The sequence below is a fragment of the Magallana gigas genome, chromosome 3 (assembly GCF_963853765.1).
Source record: "Magallana gigas chromosome 3, xbMagGiga1.1, whole genome shotgun sequence".
NCBI classification, from domain to species: Eukaryota; Metazoa; Mollusca; class Bivalvia; order Ostreida; family Ostreidae; genus Magallana; species Magallana gigas.
In genome coordinates, this window is record NC_088855.1 from 43,603,760 (window position 1) to 43,620,220 (window position 16,461).

The 16,461-nt window shown below is 31.8% G+C and overlaps 1 long non-coding RNA gene across 2 annotated transcripts; it reads right to left on the bottom strand.

Moving 5' to 3' along the window:
• Nucleotides 1-312: 312 nt before the first annotated feature.
• On the bottom strand, nucleotides 313-15,521 carry LOC117680690 (uncharacterized). Of its 2 annotated transcripts, none has more exons than XR_010712237.1 (5): nucleotides 15,369-15,521; nucleotides 13,415-13,464; nucleotides 13,176-13,316; nucleotides 1,073-1,178; nucleotides 313-818 (listed from the first exon to the last, which is right to left on the bottom strand). It is a non-coding gene; the product is annotated as an uncharacterized lncRNA (long non-coding RNA). The 2 variants fall into 2 exon arrangements; XR_010712238.1 differs by lacking the exons at nucleotides 13,176-13,316; nucleotides 13,415-13,464; nucleotides 15,369-15,521 and adding exons at nucleotides 3,697-3,837; nucleotides 4,366-4,415; nucleotides 5,780-5,892.
• Nucleotides 15,522-16,461: the final 940 nt, after the last annotated feature.

Below are 16,461 nucleotides of genomic sequence, written 5' to 3' on the forward strand. Positions count from 1 at the left end.
CTAGCTTGATATAAAAACCCTATCATTTTTTTTCTGTAAAAAATATCAATTGAACACGGCATGAAAAGTTTGAAATTATCATCCCAATACATCAACAGGTCCAAAGACAAAATAGTAGATAATTATTTGATTATCAATATTGTTCTGCTCCCGGTCTGAAAAAGTTTGGTCGTCCACCTGAATTTTTTTACACCGATACTTACATATTTGCCCTATGTCTATTGCAGGAAAACAAAAATCATAGTGTGCTCTTAAAAGTATATATTACTGATACCTTCAGTTAACAAAACAAAAAAAAATTGAAAGAATATATCCTGTGAAAAAATTTTCTTTTATTTAATATACGGATTTTTGCCTTTAATCATAAAATGCAAATGAAGTTGCAAGACAGTGTTGAACATATATGAAGCCAGCACTCACAAGTAAATGTTCAAAAGTTTTCATAAAGTTCAAAGCAACAGTGACTTTTTTCTGCATCGAGAAATAAAACAGTATTCGGTGCAATCCAGTAAAACGCAGTGTATCGACAAATTTTGGGGGCATTATCTAAGCTAGCATCGTCACAATTTTATAGTTGGATTAATGATTGTCTTTCACAGTGCATTGATCGGAGCAAAATCGAAAGGTTTTAATTTGGAAAATGAATTTGATGGTAGCCATCACCTACATATCCATAATCAGCGCTTCTGTGCATTGGGTGGCTGTCTCTGTGTCCTTTATTTCGAACCGTTTTACCTTTTTGCTGGGAAAAAAGAAAGCATCCTGTACACTTTCCCATTTTTCTTATCATCATTTTTCTTATCCAGTTCTTTCTTTTTCTGAAAACAGGTTTTTAAACGAAACAACATATTTAGAAAATGTTACTTGAACCACTAAACCAGAATTACATACTTTATTTATATACATGTACAATAAGAAAGTCACAATAAACAAATATAAATTTTAGAGAACTATACAGAATATCGAAAATGTTTAATAAGATTAATCAGTTGATTCTTGACAGAATCGAGTTCATCTATCTTTTTTAATAATTAAAATTGAAATATATATCATATGGAATATGAATATTTACCTAAGTGGATAACCGATGCAGAAAACCAAATTGAAGCCTTGCAGGCATATGAAGAAGATCATCAACATCCATTTTAGGTTACCTTTTACCGAATGATGACCTTCACCTTTATAAACAAGAGACAAATATGCCATGACGGTCACTTGAGTAGCATATAACCAAAATACGTATATGCATTTAATTAAGTTTCATTCTGGGTTTTTTTAAAAACTATAAATTTATAATGACGACCACCCCCTGCCTGAAATCTTTCAAAAAGGACTATGAAACCTAAATTTTTTCAAAAAATTAAAAGATCATAATAGAGTGTATGGTCTGATATTGAAAAGGTGCAAGACTCTGACAGAAATTAATTTTCCCATATTTGTTAACCTTTAGGATAGATTGTATGTGTATATGTTGTCATAGATAAACTAAAACAAGGCTGCTAGTATACAAGTTTTATCTAAAACAACCATCATTCCCATTTCCATTATGAGTTACTCGCTTATCCTGTTCCAGCTATTGAATATTCAACCATCATTGACAAATTAATCACCACCTGGCATTCACACCAAAATCATTTTACATGTATTGGTATAATTACATTATATTCATTGATTAATTTCTAAATATGGAGAAGCAAAGGAAGATAACTCCATTATGAAGAAGCAAAGGAAGATAACTCCATTAACTGTTACTGTTACCCCCTCCCCCTTGAAGTGCTTTCACAGTCTCTTTACTTTGATAAATTCATTCTTGCTCTTTTTTATATTCGTGAATTTACTAATTTCTTTCATTAAGGACACACGACATGTTCCTCGAGCATCTTTTTTGTATCTCCTCGTTACAAAGAGTTCCAGTAAAATTATTTAAAATCGTCCTTAATTTGATTGAAATTTTATTAATATATAGATATATGCCTAGATGACCAAGTGGTTAGAGCGGTGGCCGCTCCCTCCTAGGAGCGCAGGTTTTATAGGTCGTGAGTTGAAGACCCGGCCCCGCCTCCAATATTGTGAATTTTCCTGTGCTGTATATTTTTCATATCAGCAATTCAAGTGTATTTGGAAAAAGATTTTATAGGAGATTGCATACTCTAGTATTTGGCGGAAATGCCTGGTAACTTTTCCTAATTTTTTGCAAGAAAGCTTGTCAAAGTAGTAGTAAATCAATCACAAATTCCTGGAAAAAAGTTATATAAAATTGAGGAACGTGTCGCCTGACCTTAAGATTCTGTGCAGTATAAAATAATTACACAAAATTTTTATATTTAATATGATGAACCCATCCACCCCCATCCCAGCTACAACCCTTGCCTTACATGTAGGTGACATGGAATATTATTAAAGAAGACAACTCAATTTTTTATTTTCTAAAAATGCAGTCAGTTTTTATTCGGTGTCAGTTAACGTTTTATATGAAAAAAAAAAAAAAAAAGAACCCCTACGCTATACACTATATGTATACGAGATTCAAACTCCTACATTGGGAGACATAAAAATTTAAAATTTTGATAGACATTGGGAGACATAAAAAATTAAATTTTGATTGACATCTTTATTTTCTTTCTTTAGATGCAGTCAGTTTTTATTCAGTATCAGCTGAAGTAAAGAAGACGATTTTTTAACATTAATTGCATTAACCCTATTTTGGCCCCGCCCAAAAGTCAGAACCTCTACCTCGGGAACATGAAATTTAAAATGTTGGTAGAGGGCTTCCTGGTCTACGGAATCTTGAATTCACAATTCCTTACAGGTGTGGGGGAGTAGAGAAGATAATTTTTAAACATTATATGCATTAAATCTATACATCCATTTGGGTCATGCCCTAGTTTAAAAACACACACTCCAGTAGACATGAAATTAAAAATTTTAGTAGAGGACTTAAAAGATAAACAGAACTATTAAGTCAGTTTTTCTTACAGATATGTGAAAGTAGAAAAGAAGATTTTTAAACAGCATATCTATTAACACTATATGGCTATATTGCCACCCACACGTCCTGAACCCCTGACCCAGGGGCCATGAATTTCACATGTTAGGTAGAGAAGTTAGTGGACATCATAACCATGCATTCAGTTTGTCCACGTGTGTGGGAGGAAAGAAGATTTTCTAGGATTGAATACATTTTTACTATATGGCCATATTGGCCCCGCCTAAGTGCCTATACCTTGTCCCAGGGGTTATGAATTTCACAATTTGGCAGAGGGCTTCATGGACATCATAACCTTGCAATCAGGTTTCTCCTCGCATGTTTAGGGGTAGAGAAGAAGATTTTAAAAATGTTGGCCTAATTTTGCATATGTGGGCCTGTGGCGCCCCGGGGGTAGTAGAGCCATGAATTTCACAATTTAGATTCCTCTTACATAAAGATTCTTCACACCAAAAATGGTAACAAATTGTATTTTTAAGAAGAAGTTAAAGTGAAGAATTGTTAACGCATGACGCACGACGACGGATGCAAACAGATAGCAATAGATAACTGAAAATGATTATGAACGATCATTTATATAATACTAAATAAAGTATTAATGATAAATGTCACCGTCAACAATTTGCCCGCTGAAAACGAAGGTGAAAAGGGAAAAAAAACCAGTGGTGATAATTTCTTTGTACACAAAATGTATCTTTTAAAAATCTTACCACATGTTATGTTTGATCTACAGCCAACAAACTGATTACAAGTCTCATTTGAAGAACAGTTGCAGGATGTTCTACATTGACGTCCATAAAATCCTGGTGGACAGGGTATACTACATTCCTCTCCATAAAATCCAATGCATTCTTTATATATATAGTAAATAGGATCAATTTGTGATTTTATTCTGGATATTTATTATTTTTAGATTATTTAAAACTGTGCCGATTTATTTTTTATTTTTTGTTGCATTGGGAAATATTATATATATATATATATATATATATATATATATATATATATATATATATATATATATATATATAATCCAAAATGAGTGAAAGGTGATATCACACAGTATAAATAATCAAAAAAGAAAAAGAAAATGAACAGTTCCAAAGTTTCTATTCACTAGCGCTTTCTGGATTTACATCCTTCTTCAGGTGAACGTACGTTCACCTGAAGAAGGATGTAAATCCAGAAAGCGCTAGTGAATAGAAACTTTGGAACTGTTCATTTTCTTTTTCTTTTTTGATTATATATATATATATATATATATATATATATATATATATATATATATATATATATATATATATATATATCACATCATTTTGATTAATATAATCGACCAAGGAACTGTTATTTCATAATCATAAGAAATATTTTTATACCTGTGCACACATCCTGTATCTCTCGGAAACCAATACAACATTTTATTGATCTATAAATATATAGAAAATGACTTGCATTGAAAATGAGGAAAAAACATTTCTGTGTTAACAACACGTTAGTGCTAAAATGAGGACGACACTTTTACACCTTAATGGAACGAGGATGGTGCAGACAAAAAATTATGAGTGAATGAACTTTTTGCTTGCTTGAGTTCATCAATTTTAAGATGTCGTCTGCAACATATATTATTTTCGTGGCAACTTTCTTGCCTTGCAAGGGGGATATTTTTGTTTGAATCACCCCTCTTTCCTGGTATTCAAACTTTTTTTTTACAATTGCAATTTTCTGAAAAATAAATTAATAATATTTAATGCATTTTCAAATTTTATTCAATAATATTGAAAATAAAAAAAATATAAAAATAATTCAAAATTTTGGGCTTTCCTCAAGGTCATATCGTCATTTTATTGAAAAAATTATTAAATCACCATTTCAAATTTCGCAATATTTTAGTTGAAATTTGAACAGAATAGACAGCACACTTAAAATATTCTATAGTTTTTTTTAAACATTTATATATGTGCTGTTATATATGTGCTTTACAGCATATCTATATTTCAAACTAGCGACTTTCTTGGCATTCAATGGAGATGCTACATTGAGAATCAACCTACCCTAATTCTAGAATTATGACTTTTCTGTGACATTTACTGTTTTATCAAATAAAATAATAGATGGTAATAAAAGCTATATATAATAATATCATTCACTTATATATGTTTTATGATTTTGTACTACAATCAATGAAAAACGTTAAAATTCCCCAAAATTAAAAACGTGTATGTAACACAACTGATAAGAATATGTCTGCCTACTAAAAAGAGAAGTGAAACGTTATTTTCGGCGGCACATGCAACTCAAAATGGAAATGTCTTCTTAGATTTACCCATTGATTATTTTAACAATTCAAACAAGCTGACCTTCCGAAATGTTAATTAACAATTACTATATATTCTTTAATAACGGTTATAATCAACAATGCGGTCAGTGTCTCCGCTTAACACAATAATTAAAACGCTTCAACGCGTTGTTATGTATAACTCAGGCTCAATTAAATAACAGCAGATGTGTTAAAATGAAAAATATTTTAATTGTTATATTACAAAACAAAAATCACAACAAAATGCGTTGGCTTGGCGGATTAATGTATGATGGCGCAAATTTTACAGAACGCTGTATTCAGCTTTTTACAAATGAAACTATCTTTACACGGTCATCGTCGGAAACCCACGGCCAGTCTCACGTTAGTGTTTGCGAGACTGGCCGTGACAATTAACACCGTAGGTTAACATAGATCTTTCGGTTAGTCAGTGATGCCACCATACACGAAAATTGTAAATTAAACGGACTTACTTATTTGTACCGTTAGTATAACACTGTTGAAGGCCACAAGATGATTCTATGGTAATCGCCAGTAGAAGGAAACACGTACAAACTAACAGTCGACGACCGCATGCCATGTTTACTTAATAGAACGATTGTGCCTACGTGTATAAACATCATGTTTTGATCTATGCCATTTAATTAGCTTTACTTCCTTGTTTCCATGCTAAAACTATCGGAAATAACTAGTTTATCCTCATACTAATTAAAAGAAATTTATCTAATTGAATGACTAGACTCCAAATATCTTTAACCGTACTAACATAATTTTAAGTTCTTTCTTTGATAAATGGACATGTGTTAAAAAGTTTGAATCTCATATTTAACATTACATAAGATACTATAAACACAGAAGACGGTCTTTGTTAATTAAAAAACGAAATAATAGTTTGTTTTGCGCTTCTATTCGGATTATCACTAATTGAATTCACTAATTAGTTAATATTTACATGTATGCATAACTTTTTGTTTATATCATTAAAACGTGTCGGCCTTTGGTTAATAGTTTAAAAGTCCAACATGATTCAAAGCAGTATACTTGAAAATACTTGACGAATTCCAAGACCTTTTCTACAATTTCATTTCCAATAAACGGGTTTGAAAGTTCTCTCACTAGTTTTCATAATAAATGATTATTTTAATATTTTTATTTAAAAATTGCAATTAAATGGAACTTGCTTATTATTAAAAGAACATGTCTGAATGCCGCAAGATGATTCTATTGTGATCAACAATAGAAAGACACACGTACAAACAAACAGTCGACGATGACCTGCCATCTGTACGTTATACAAACATGACTATAAATATAATCATATTGGTCAGTGTCATATTTCCGTGTAATCCTGGTAAAAAATATCGAAAATAATTACTCTATGCTAATGAAAAGAAATTAATATAATGACTTCGCTCCAATTACGAGTTATTACATTTATCAAAAGGTATCTAACGGTACCAATATACATGCAATTAAATTGATTAAAGTAAATTATTTGGATTTTCATTTTGCTAAATATCATTCCACAAAAGTAAGCTTGTGGCCAAACATACCATGCGACAACTTACTTTGGTTAATTTGTTGAGCATTGAGTTTCCTTGTATTTTATTGTATTTTAGTTTAAACAATTATATCTTATTCAATATAACATGTTGAATGGGATTGGGCAGGAGGCATATCCTATTTTAGCCCTCTCCTTATATTTTCATGCAATCTAGATAAAATTATCAATAATTCTTACTTTCGTTTGAATTATAAAGGGTTCTATCTTTACTGTTGGATAAACCAAATACTCCTTAAGTGAGACGACTAAGGCTTATTTGGAGTATTTTGTCAGTTACTACATGTAGTATATACGGAGAAATGTATTTATTTATAGGGACATGTGTACATACATTTGCATACATCATATCAATAATAGTCAGAAGTTAAACATTCGGTCCGTCGGGCCTACATGTCGCTTTTAACACATTATTAATGAAAATAAGATAAAAATCTGAAATCGTTTAAGATGGCGGTTGAAGAGGTTTTTAATATAAACTACAACATCCATGGAAAGGTTTTTGGTACAATCTTACACTAAACAGATTTGAAAAATCAATATTTCATGGAATTTCGAATGACCTTGAACTTTGACATGTTATTTGATCGTCCAAGGTAGACGTGGCAAGTTGTACAATGTCTCTCCAATGAAATGTCCAATAGTTATGAGTGTTTTGTTGAAATTTAGAAACTTTTAGACGCAATAACAGCCAGAGGAGGGCTTCAGATTGTTTCAGTAGGAACATATTAAAGGAACCTCTAAGGAAACTAAGACGTTTGTCAAAAGTTGCAATTTCTTTTCAGAAAAGTAGTGATAAGAAGCATTTAATATATACACAATGTGCGATAACTTAACCAATTGTATAAAGAAAAGAATGCTTAAAGGTGTTATCGGACATCTGTTTATATAAATGTGAATAAAATTATATTATAATCCAGTTACTTTCATCGGTTTAGAATTTTCAAATTTTACAATAGTTAAAGGTACACGGTGACTAAAAAACATTTTTACTTTTTTATTATGACAACAGAAAGAAAAGAGCTAATCGAAATTTCATCATACGGAAGGTTTCTCGCATCATAAGTCATCGCCCATCAATTTACAGGTCAATAAAACTCATTCGGAAGTTGCACATGTAAACTAACCGAGTTGTTTTGGACATTGGTTCAGTGTCACATAAATGCGATTTCTGTTTTAAAATAGTTACAATGGGATTGATACACTGAAACATGAATTGAATTTGAAGCTATTCGATATCTATGGTAAGAAATGTGCATTTAAAGAGAATGCATCTTAATAGATAGTTCTTGAATACATCATGTTTCAATGAGAAGTTTCTTGTTCATGATGTTTGTCACGCTGCAGTATTTACATTCCTCTGCACTTGCGTGGCTATAAAGCGGAGGGAAAACTCAATATTTACGTGTTGGCCCAACGCTTAATTCTATTTTCCACTTTTTAATTTGATTTATTTACTTTGGAACAGCGTAATTTTTCAAAAGTTAATCTTTTCATATGATATGTAAAATATGTGGAAAATCATGTAAAAATTCAATATTTGCTGAATAATATTTTGGTTTATGCGTCACAATGTTCCTTTCACCTTAAATATGTTATAAGAGTTGGATTTACTCAGAATGAAAAAAAAAATTCCACTGATGATAATGAAAAACCATCTATTGTATGTTATAGATCTGTCAATGTAGTGTTATCTATAATTTTCAAAAAATGTTTAAAGAAAAATTCCTAAAAAATTGAGATTGTCATAATTGTGAATACCATACATTTGCTAAACGCTTAAGGTACCTCACTACACCTAGACTTATACTTTTTAAGACACTACGTTACAAGATGGCGATTTAAACGTTTTGTCAACTGTTTATATCGTTCGATTTGGTTGTGTAACGTCGTAGCTCAGTGGTTAAAGTATTGGGCTTCTGAACCGCAGATCATGAGTTCGATTCTGCCTGGAGCTTCTGCTCATGTTTACTGAAATAAATTTTCGAAAATGTAATTTCACATCCAAAATTGCACATATCTAGCCTATTGGACTTAAATACTTCTTATCCATTATGATATATATCATAATCAAGTAATTTTCTGCTGATTAAAGAAAAAATTTCAAGGTGTAGTGAGCCACCTTAAAAAATAAAATACAGTTTAGCAGTGACATTAAATAGATACAAAGCATTAAGTTTTCATTCACAATTTTTATTGTGAATGGCTGTTTTTGGCGATTTAAACGTTTTGTCAACTGTTTCTAACCCACTGCGCTATGTTGTTAGGTAACAATTTTCGGAAAGAAGCTATTCATAAGACTACACTCGATATTATTCCCTAGAAGAAGAAGAAGAAGATGCTGGAAAGACATAATTTGCCATGCAATTATTCAACGACAATTTACTTAAATTTGAAAGATTTGCATGTATCCATGAATTTCGCGGAGTTCAGAAACACATAACAACTTCTCAACACATTGTTCTTACTGTCTCTATAGCCATCTTATGGTATCGAATTTTAATTGTTTCCATGAAAAATGTTATTTACTCTCACAAGCCGGACATATTCGATTCTTTTATAGGAACGGACAAATGGTGACCAGTGTGAGATATTTCCTGCAATAAGTTTTTTTTCTAATCACCGATGTCATACAGTCTAGTAGCTGTTGTTGTTTGTAGGGAATGGTCTTTGAAGTGTGACTTTATAATGACTAATATATGACTTTATAATGACTAATAAATTACACCTGCTGTCACAGCGTATTTTTTTATACATCATGAACCCAAACAGGTGCATCTGCATACCATGAAGCTGCTATACTCTGGGTAAAGGGCGTCGCATTTTCTATTTGCTGATCTACATAGGATGAATGCATTAGTTTTATTTAATGTAAATATTATGAAGTTGGTATAGAATGTCTTATCATGTATAATTTTTTTATACGTATAGAATATTTGTCTCTACTTTTTGTGCTTTTCATAGGTCAATACCAGCTATAGGTATTTTCTAGGTACAGTGTTGTTCTGGTAACTATGTGTGGTTGTCGGTTTTATGTGTTTATGCAAGAGTCTTCTACTGAAACATCATCATTTTTTATACCATCTGGTTCGCAAAATATTGTAACTTGAGTTTTGGAACCAAACAGAAGATGCATGTGTTCCTGGTTACCGCAGAGCGAAATGTAAGCCAAACTGAAAGAGTACTGTACTGTGGCAAATGTTGTTGAGGAATATCCCTCCCTAAGACTCACTTACTCTACATGATATTTTCTTGTTCTTTTGTTAACATATCTGCCTTATTTGTTTGTCTAATCAAACACTGGACAGGTTCTTCATTTTCGACTTCTGCAGGCATCTAAATTTTTATAGTTCAGAAACTAACATAAAAGTCCCTCCTTATTCAAAAAACTTTTTACCGCTTGTTTCTTGTGTGATGGCGAACTGTGCAAAGTTGGGTTTGCACGATGACTGGCACTTTCAAGACTTCGGTCAGGACACACAAAAAATGTTTTAAATAAATCATAAAATACTCAAAGATGTACAGGAACTTACATCTTTATTGTAAATGTTGTAAAGCATGCGGATAATTCTATGATGATCACAAGCAGAAAGAAACATGTTTGTACATACGTATAATTATAGTCGCCAAAGGCCTGCCATACATATTTTACATGTTATAAAATGATTGTGCTTGCCATTATCTTGTACTGTTATCTGCTTATACTACACTTCTGTTCTTCAATCATAGGCATATCGGAGATAATTACACGTATTACCAAATTAATATTTTCATTCATACATGTAATAATAAATAGAAATAATCGAATGACTAGATAAATGTTTTAAAAGAATTATAACATTTAATCAAAGTACTGAAGAAATGACGGGAGTTGATTTTGTCGATGTTTATTTATTTTAAAATCAATGATATGTTATTTTGCATGACAAGTACATGTAGTTTCTAATTTGAATTACGCACATTTTTATAATATGAATTTTTCGACCTTTTCGACAAAAATGTCGAGAAACCCCCATATGAATCATGTTAAATAATATTTAAAGATAAAATTAATTTTAAAAAACTATGTACCAGTGATAGAAATATTTCTCGAAAAGTGTATGGATCCAAGCAATATTGAACTCCAGTCTCGTTCAACCAAACGTTCGGCTGACACCGTAAATCTCCGACAACGATTTACGGAGACAGCCGAGCGTCGAGTTGAAAGAGCCTCTAATGAACTCTGGCGTAGGAATACATACGACTACAAAAAATATTTAAATTGTTCGTACCATTTAAAATCTGACTATTTTTAAGGTATTTATAATTAGTTTCCATGAAAAACAATGCTTAAGCATACAATACATCGAATTTATTAATTATTTTCAAGAACTAAGTCTTGTCAGCAGCAATGATTTGTGCTTAGGTCCAAACACTGTTTCACTTTCGATTTGTCTGAGTAACTGCATAGGAGAGTTGATTAAAATCAACTCCCAAAAATGTCTCTAATCGTACTTGTACCGACATTACTATATTAGTATGTACAAAGTACCTTTTCAGATAGTAACTACATACTATTTATGATTCTTCAATTAATATAAACATGCAGAATCTAATTTTCAGCTTGTGTCAAACATGATAGTGAAAGAATATCTGATGTATTCAGATCATTCATTTTGCATCAGTTAAGATACTAAAGCCACAAAAGACTTTTTTAGGGCAAGAACATATTATAATACTATGTTTGTTATCTGTAAATGATCCTTTCTTCGACTATTCAAAATCTTAACCATCTCGTCGGAAAGTGGTTGATAGAACCAAGTCGCTCAATTTGAAGCAGTATAATAAATAAAATTTCACTGTATAACAGTTATCGTAATGCATCAAATGATAAAAAAATTTAATGTTTATACATTCAACGAACATTGATGAAACAATATGTAACATATTATCATAATTACATGTATACCTTGTTTTTATTTTAATAACATTTATTAAACATCAATTAACAATCAAACCTTAATGTATCTTGACAAGAAATAGCACAACAGTATCTATAGTTTGGGAAATATTAAAAACGAGGATATACCTCGCGAATCAAGCGCTGTGTGTATCTTGTTGATGAGTCTGTTCTGAAATGTTTCATTCATTTTATTCTGTTACTGCCTTTGCCACATCCCCCGTGTTGGATGGTTCTTATTAATTATCAAAGTCTTCTGTCAACTTCATTCCAGCGATGGTCATTGGTAGAAAGGCCGGAATAATAATGTTACTGTATTTGGAGTAATGAATTTCGTGGTGATGAAAGTCTGATATACTCTTATGCACATAATATTGTCTTCTGAGAAAAGTTGTGTTGATGTACCGAGTAGATGACGTGGTCGCAGAATTTGAGTGAAGAATATTTGATTATGATACATAGAAAAGATGCATACTCAAAAAACAATCATATTTTTTATTTCAATTTTACAGCATGTGACTCGTTATCATATCATACGAAGGTTTACATAATTCGTTCTCATCTACGAATAGTAATGTCTTGTTATATAAATATGACGCGCGCACTTAATTTCTTCAGCTCAAATGCAATCATGTAATATACTTGTAGAAACATATTAATATACATGTATTATTATTATTATTCCAGCCCAATCAAATTAAAAACTAATGGGCATTCTTTCTTTTCTTTTCTTTTTTTTTTTTTGGGGGGGGGGTCTTTTTTTTGGCGGGGGGGGGGGGGGTATGTTAATATCTTAATACCGAGTTGAAAGCTAAAGTAATTACTGCGTATGTTACAGTATCATTCTGTTCTCTAACCATGCATTTCACTCTTGTGTCTCAAAAGTCCTTAATGCGATATCATTATACTTTCATGTTAAATACTGAAATCTGATTGGTTTAGACGCAGTTGATAATCCGTTCTATTACCCTCAGCGTTAGCAACACACTTAGCAACGGGTAACACAACGAATTGTTACATGCGCGTAAATTATGCGCGTACGATTCGCCGTGGAATTCTCGTCATTTCTATATAAAAGCAGAAAAAAAATTCTAAAATTAAGACATTCAGTATAATAAAATAAATAGTGCCTGTTTGGGAGGATAACAGTTGAAATTGTCACCCCTCGAAAACCATTGTCAACCTCCGCTTCGCGTCGGTTGACAATGGTTTCCTCGGGGTTTCAATTTTAACTGTTACCCTCCCAAACAGGCACTTTTTATATAATGTTCAAGTTGATAAAATAATAAATTTTCTATCTTCATTCATCAATTCAATAATCAATAGGATTATACAAAATTAATCGGTTAATAACATATTTTAATCTTACCACACGTGGAGTTTGATCTACAGCCAACAAACTGATTACAAGTCTCGTTTGAGGAACAGTTGCAGAGCGTTTTACATTGACGTCCATAAAAACCTCCTGGACAGGGTAGACTACATTCCTCTCCATAAAATCCAATGCATTCTTTTTATTCACATAAACACACATAACCATTAAAATATTACAGGTGTAAATCATTAATAGAAAACTGCGATTTTATAATCATATGCAATATTTTATACCTGTGCACATCCCCTCTATCTCTCGATAACCAATACAACATCTTGACGAACTAAAAAAAAAATGAAAAAATCATTTGTTTGGTAAATCATTACAAAAGATTTGCATTGTGTCAAGATAATGCCATCAAGGCATCATCTCAGCGTGCTGAGAAACGCAGCCATTACTTTGTCCCGTAAAACAACATCGGGCTTTTTGTTCTTTATAGCGCCATTCAGCATTACATGTAAAAATCAATTGCAATTGTAACTTCACACGATGCACTGTTAAACAGCACCCATTTGCGCTATCGTAACTTAAAGTGGTATGGGACATCTGTCGATATTAATGTGAATTAAGGAACATTTTATTTGAAATATTTTTACCGGTTTAGAATTTTCAAATTTCAAAATATTTAACCAAAAAATACGTTTTAAAATTTTTTGGAAATGTAACATTTTTAAAACCTCCAGCGGGATTTCACTCATTACTTACAGATCCGTAGTGAACCCTCTAATTCACTGTGCTACGTTGTAAGATGACATTTTTGTGAAAACCCATATTTATTAAATTACAAAAAATACATTATTTCATTGTTTATTTTGATAAATAATACGTCACAATATGAAGGTGTCCCATACCACCTTAACAGGTCGGGTACACTACCTTATATGGATAGCATTATTTAACACGTGACAGTATTTTTGGCAAACAGATTCTCCAATCCAGTGAATGAGTTGCAATGCATGACGGTCTATAACGTGTTTACGATTCAACAAACGCACGTGGTATTTGTCTGTTTTATACACAATATTTAATTGCTTGCCGGAATGTTTGTACATCTTGATTTTTACTTTAGAAGGTAAAAAATTAAAGATTACGTACCATTAACTTTGTTCCATGCTCACATTAAAAAATACTGTTGTTTTAGTTGATTAATTGTTGCTTCAAAAATGATCAGTATCAAACGACTGACAAACATACGCATACAAGTACAAACTTATTTTGATAAGAAAAAAAACATCACATTTGTGTATTGGTGACTTTATCATTGTGCACTAGAAATAAATACAGGTAACTGTAGATTATTTAACATACGTGAATACTAGTAGCCACGGTGGTAGAAATGCACAAATATACAAACGCAGAAGCACAAGCTATATGCAGCATGAAGTATTTTGTCCGTTAAGCATTCTGATGAATGTCCCTGAAGAAAATATCAACGCGTGGTTCTACTAATGTCCCAAATATGGGGTATCACGTGAAAAAAAACAGTACTCACTGCTTTTAATTCAATAGGACGTACCTCTCTTTTGAACATTGACAATGGGGTATTTAAATAGGTTGATATAAGTCCTCATATGCAATATTTTTTAAATGTGAGCATAGAAATTGAAGTTCAGACATAATTGTCCATATTACTTTCATAAATTCTGAAAAATCATTCAAAATGAGTTTCCAAAGGACAATTCAAAATGGTATATATTTTCAATACGCTTTGTATACACTGAAACTTGTAGTAGCCCACAATACCTTGCAACTCATTCACCTGATTGGTTTGTCGATAAAAGTAAACAGGTGCCTAATTTAGTATGCAAATTTATGCCGACGTCACAAAATATAGTGGTCTCGACCTGCTTAACACAACAAGTTGCTGCACTCATAACAGAACACGATTGTCTTGAAAGAAAAATAATCTTAAAAAAAACCACTCCAAAGCGTTGTCATGCCATGCTCAGACACATCAAAATCATGACATACGAGTAGTGTAAGGGTGATCAGGGGACAGCGTGATTAGCAACGTAGAATTGCAGAAAATTGTGTTGCGCAATGACTTGTCGTTTTTTAGTTTCTTTTTAAACTCCCTTTTCAGCTTTTGCAATTCCAAGCACCATATGTTTGTTAAGATCTTTCGCTTATGGTAAAACAATAAAAAAGTATTCAAAATATAAAAATGCGGACGTAAAAGAAACTTACTTAATATTGTTAATAGAACAGGTTTGAAGGCCACAAGATGATTCTATGGTGATCGCCAGTAGAAAGGAATATGTACTAACATACAGACGACAAGGGCCTGCCATGTTTACAATATCATAGCAAGACTGTTTCGTGTCAATTATTTATTCATCCTATTTTGAATGGTTTTGTCTGTTTATCCTTTATTTCCCTTTTTCAATCATATAAATATCGGAAATAATTATTATCAAATAAACAAGTTCTCTAACTTATAACTTTAACTCTAACTTATACTAATTAAAAGATTACTAGACACCTGTTCAGAATTGTAGAGCATAACACATGTATCTTGCCGTACCAACATAATTGAAGCAGATCTCTCTTTCATAAACCAATTAATTTTCTATTGACAGATTCAAAATTCATTGACATTTCGATGATTAGTTGCAGAAAAATTCATCAGCCAGATACGATATTGAATGAAAATGTGGAAAAATGTGTTGTATTAAGATCTTTCGTTTTACATCAAATAAGATATCACTACCACAAAAGACGGTATTTCAGATAAGATATTTTCATAGATCTAATACTTTGTTTTTGCATTGATAAAGATTCTTGTAAGTGCCCAGGGGTTTTTATTCTGATTAGCATCAAATACAATTTTAATTTTTAAGTGAACAGTTATTTATAGCTTATCTTTTTATTGATATTTTAGACATTGGACGTTTATATAATTTAAGTCTCACTTTTGCAAAGTTTGTATTTGCCGTCCTTTAGACCAATTAAGAAATATTATAAGTAATACTTTGTTGTAAAATACTTGGATGGCTCCGTAAAACTAATGATGTCCTTTGTAATACATTTTTCTGAGTCGATTGTTGTGAAAAGACCACATAGAGTATTGACTTTTTACTATTTGATCATTACCACTACTGTAATTCATTTATGTGTTTCATCTGTCATAGAATTAGGAATAGGTATCCGTATAATTAGGCTTATATTCCCCCAGGAAATTAAGATGGTACGACAACTAAATTTCCTTCAGAAAAAACTGCCTATAAAAAATTCCTCTAGAAAATATACATCTTTGATTGGGGGGGGGGGGGGGGCTGTA